The following is a 5883-nucleotide window of genomic DNA, read 5'->3' on the forward strand; positions in this document are numbered from 1 at the left end:
ATATATATATATATATATATATATATATATATACAGTTTGACTTTTTGATGCTTGATTTTATTATGATGAATGATTGATGTGCCAGTGTAATGCTTGATTAGCAATAGAATCAGCTAACCAATTATGAGATCTTGGAATGTGAAAATAATTAATATAAATAAATGATCTTTGCAACAACCTCACCCTTAAATACTGGCGATATAAAGATGGATCCCGTACCTGATAAATGTTATTTAATTGAGACACTATCAATTGAGAATCAAGATATACCACCAACGAGTCAATCCCATGAGAGATTGCCTCGGATAATAAGTTGATAACAACAGTATACTCGGCCATATTCTTTGAAGCAGGACCGATACATATGCCTCTTGATGCCATCAATTGACCAGTTGGATAATAGAGTATCCGAGCTGCGGAAGCAAGATTCCGAGTGTGCCGACTAGCACCATCGGCGAACCCAAAATAGACCAAATCATCCATCAACATCTGCCACAGCAGACCAAAAAGTGCTGATATCAGAAAACTCTCGACGATATATGTACAAATATACATAAAGTACAAAGAAGCCATTGCCTGGCCAAAACTAAGCAAAGTACTTCCTTAGGTAGAGCCCGTCAGGGGGCTCCACCACCTTACTCCTAGGGATGTTTATAGGTACGATGATTGAACCAATCAATATACTTCCTTCAGAAAATGAATGTGTTTGAGCCAAAGGGACCGTACAAACATCGCTATTCGAACTGGAGGACCGAGATTCGACTTCATGCATAGGGGAATGAAAGTGTAACTGATGATGTAAATCTTCCAAAGGTCGATCTACGGCCGTCATTGCTTCGAATATCGCTTCATCCGATGGAAAAACAATATCCGAGCAATCCAATGCAGAGGTGGAATCAAAGGTCCGAAAATGAGCCACATCACCATCTATTTCTTTCCCAGAGGAAGTAGTAGAATGGTTATCTACAGAGTTATCGATAGACTCACATCTAAGCTCCACTGCAGATATAAGAGATTCTATTCCACCCACCTTATCGTCACCTGATGTGGTCACGGATGAAGCTAAGGTTCCAGGTTTCGAAGAATAAGGAGTTTGAACAAACTCTCTCCGTAAAGGATCCCTGGAGGATGAAATTATATCTATACCAGCTGTAGGAGGGGGAAGATTAAACGTACCCATTAATGAAGAGTACATCCCGACTCCTAGATTCTCAGTAGGTGGACGGGGGTTACCCACTAAAGGAATAGTAGAGTTAGAGTTTGCTTGAGGATCGACTGGACAATAGTCCAATTGATCAACCTTAACGATTTTCCCCTCATGAGGAAAGCAAATGACACGAAATAGAGTCGAAACTACGGCGTCCATTTCGTATACCCAGTTCCTTCCTAATAGGAGATTATAGTCTAAGTTAGCATCTATGACCTCTACTTCGATATTGACGACCTTCCCTCCAACACATACAGGAAAGGCTGGGATAATCCTGTATGGCCTATGAGAATGACCATCAAATGCTGTCAATAGGGTGGGTGAAGGAACAACCGACGGTGATCCAATGGCCTTCCAGCATGACATAGACATGACACACATGGAAGCTCCCTCATCTACCACCGTCTGAAAAATATTTGTTTTCTGGTAGGTAGACTTTATCTGGAAAGCCATGTGATGAGGAAGTCTCTTTTTGACATTACTCATATCAAAAGTGAGAGATAAGGAATTACTTGGATCCACTGCCCCCATTGCCAATAGCAAGGCACTTCGTTGAGCAGGACACGACTGGAGAACCTTTAACGCGGACATAGCACATGGACTCTGAGCCAGATCCTCAACAATGGAGTAATTTTGGGCTGCCCTAATATTAGGGTTGATAGTCGCGTGTTTTGCGGAACCTTTCGGTACCCGAGGTATAGTCTCAATAGAAGGTCGCTCAATATGAAGTGGGTTGTTGGTTTCGGGAACTGATTTACCCTTGGAAGTTTCACCTTCACCATAATCTCGTGACCGTGTGGTCACATTAGCGTAAGCACCCATTAGGAAAGCATTTGATGACTTGTCCCCTTCCTGGTTGCCCCCTGCGGAGGTACCAGGGTTTGAACTCGGGCCAGCAAGAAGTTGCTGCCCTTGGGGAAATGGGTTGGTTAACACAGCTTGAGAACTAGAAGTCCCTTGCTGTCCTAACAAGCGCTGAGCGTCTTCAATATTAGGGCAGAGATGAGTTAGAGGGTCTCCACTGCACAATTTGCATGGAAACTTAACTTTCTTTCTCGACTCATTTCTACCACCACCACCGTCGTTGCCGGATTTATTTGCATCAGGCTTCCCATCCTGGTTCTTTTTCTTACCTCGTCCTTTCTTTTTCCTATTGGAATTTTTATTTCCTTTGGGGTTATCAGATTGGACGGCATTTATTGAAGAAGTTTGGGAAGCGGGGGGATTAGACGATGTGACTTGGTTGTTAGAAGAAGTTTGCAATGACAACTGCTGCAATTGATTCAATAGGTTCACGGTAGTTGTGTCTACTGACCCAACGATACCATCCGCGTGCGGACCTGGCTTCGACTTAGCTACGTCAACCTTAGACCCAAGAGCATCTGGCAAGTATTTTTGTAGGATCCCAGACTGAGAGTAGATCAATTCTAATTGCTGGGCCCTAAAAATGGCTTGCTCCTCAGAATAGACTCCAGACATGGAGACATCCTTGGAGATCTTGGGTTGTAAAGACTTCAAAAACCACTCGAGACGGTACTCCGGAGGGATTTCGGATTTAATGAGCCTCTTTCTCCATCTCCATTCTTGAATATGGTCAGAAATGTGGGTTGCCTTATCCTGATGAAAGGTGGCCAGAAGTTCAGTTCCAGCATCATAGCGGACAGGCAACTGGAAATGATTTAAGAAAATATTGGCTAAGTCAGTGAACGATGTAAAGCTGCCCCCTGGCAACTCTATATACTATTTGGCCACATTACCAGTCAAGGTGCGCTGAAAGAGTCTCAACCTAATCGTGTCATCGATAAGGGAGTTAGATGAGCACCACAAATGGAATGTGGTTACATGGTCGCCTGGGTCCTCACCACTCTTCCCTTCGAATTTTGGAATGTCCGAAGGGAGTTTGGTTGGGACCGGAGGCCAGGCCGGATTGTACTTGATTGGGTCATTTGTTAACTTAGTGAGATCTGGCAAGTTTAACTTTGCCAGAAATGGAAGCCTAGGAGGACCTTGGGGATTCCACCCAGACTGGGCAGAACTCCCAAAGTTCTGAAAAGATTGTCCTGGAATTTGAGAGGCACCAGGCTGCCCGAAGTAACCAATAGAACCGGCTGAACCAAAAGGCAAGCCTTGTGATCCAGCAAAATTCGGAGTTCGACCAACTCCGACCGTATAGCCTCCATAACCAGCAAAGTTTCCTCCTAAAGGATTGTAAGGAGTTGATAACCCCTGATACCGATTCCAAGCCGAAGCTAGAGGAGGAATACTTTGAAACGAACTAACCGTGGAGTACGGCCTATTCCCTTGTTGGCCGATAAACGGATTCCCAGTTCCCGCGCTACTAACCCCAGGGTTATTCCAACCTTGGAAAGGATTGCTGCTTTGTCCTAGAGAAGAAAAAGGCATGGATCCTACCGTCAGGATGGAATGTGGTATATGACCACTTCCAAAAGGAAAACCCTGGAATGAAGCCGATCTGCCCATCATGGACGTAGCGGCACTAAACGGAACCGATGGAATACCCTGTGAATGGGTGCCAAATGGGAAGAATCCAGTACCAAAAGCATTGGTTTGGGCACTTCCACTCGTGGACGGAATGGAGGTAGACCCAACTAAAGATGTGCTAGCAAAAGATCCAAACAAGGAAGCAGAGGAGATGGAAATGGTTCCTCCCCCTTGCACCGATGTTGGGGTTTGCATAGTCGTAGCACTTGTAGAAGCCATGCTTCCAGTAGTGGTCATCAATGGTAAGCGCGTAGTGTAACCTGGACTTGACGGTCTATGCGTCGGAGTCCCAACGTATTGCAGTACGTCTGGATGACTAGATGGTAGTGGAGAATTTGGAGCCGCTAATGACTCTGAAAGTTCTTCTACCTCTATGTTATTCTCCGCTTGAAAGAGAACTTGAGAAAGGACTGGAGTGTCCCTCTCTTGTTCAGAAGTGTCAGGCCTTGCTTGGCCGCTAATGCCCCTGAGAGGAGGATCAATCCCCGATGCATCAACCGACATGGGATGAAACCCACCGGTAGTACTGCCTCTGCGCCTTCTAGGAGAAGGCTCTAAACCTGGTGGCGAAAGACCACGAAGTCTTCGAGACCATCTTGGAGATCGGTCAACCACTTTGAATTTTTTGTTATGATCTAACTAAAGACTCAAAAAATTGAAAGCTAGGCCAACTAGGAGCACAGAGCACACACTATAAAGTCCCTAAAGATACAGCCAGTCAAACAACTTCCAAGTATTTTCGCTCCGGGTGATTAAGACCGGACACCAAAATACGAGAAAGTGAAATAAGGGGCCTTCCGAAAATAGTCTGGGATGATGAGGGACCAGTCCTATCAGCGAAGGTATCAGAGGAAGTTACGCTGACCTCCTAACAACAGCCTGCGCCGGTGCAAGCCCCCAAGCTTCGCAAGGGTGCCCTCCAGTAGTACTGTCGAGAGTGATGCAACGTCAACCTCAGGTGCCACAGGATTCCCCTCTGCAGCCACCTGTGTAGTTCCCTAGGAGTAACAACTATGGATACCAACTCGTCGCAGAAGCCAGGCGGAACAGTCGTGAGGTAAGTTCGAACAAGTAGGAGAGGGGGTATCTCTCTTCCCTGCCTTCACAGACCCTCATGCTTAACTCCCAGATCCAGAGCTTTCCTGGTCTTCCTAACGTTATTGGATTTTCTCTCGTTATTCAGACTCCTACGTTTGACGTTTATATGGCCTTGGAGAGTTAACTCTCCACTCGCCTAATCCAAGGCCCTAAAATCCTATTCTTTTTGGTGTAACTGACTAAAACAAAAAGTTCTAGTGAATTTTAGTTAGCGCTTGATTTTATTAGGCTGTTCTTTAAGTCACAAGGTAACGGAAGTGAAACTCGTGGTGTTTTTTGACGCAAAAGAAATTAATAAAAACTTAACTACATGCACATGCACTTTTTCGTTTTTCGATGAAGAGAAATTTCTATAAGGTTCAGAGGTACCTCTAATAAAACAAAATTTTCTTTTCTTTTCGTTAATTCACACTTCACACTCACAAAAGCTAACAAAGCTATGTATGCCTAAAAAGGGGATGCAAATCTATCCTAATGCAACAACTATATGTGGATGCAAGATTTAAAACTACTCTAAAAACAAAAATGAAAGTTGCTTACTTATCAATCTTTATCTTGCCACTTACAATGTCTAGATGGAATATGAGATGCTACCATTCATTTCGTCTAAACACTAAAAACAAGTTCTAAGACAAACATAAAGCACTTTCACTTCACTAAAAGGAAACCAAATGAAAAGCAAGTTCAAGAAAGAAAAACTAAGATTTTCAAAAGATTTTCTTCAAAGCAACAAACAAAAGAGTCTTTCCAAAAAATGCTCTCAACAACACTGAAACTTGTGATTGAAGAATAGGCAATCAAACACTTTTGCAAATCGATACCACTCAATGGATGAAAACTCAACAAAAATAAATGTGTTTAAAATCGCTCTTAACAATCAAAAGCAACAATGAAAGCTTTGGCAATGAAAACCAAAAGATCAAAAAGACAAATTCCAAGAAAGTGTTAATCAACAACTTTCATGAAACAAAGAAGTGGATGGTCACAAAAAGCGGTTTTGTCAAGCAAACAAAAAGTCACCAAAAGCAAGATTAACACAAAGATTGAATTCAATCTTCCTACCCCGATGAAACAG

Source organism: Pinus tabuliformis, chromosome 4_2 (assembly GCF_031772625.1).
Source record: "Pinus tabuliformis cultivar Carrire ecotype Pingquan chromosome 4_2, CPIR1, whole genome shotgun sequence".
Lineage (NCBI taxonomy): Eukaryota > Viridiplantae > Streptophyta > Pinopsida > Pinales > Pinaceae > Pinus > Pinus tabuliformis.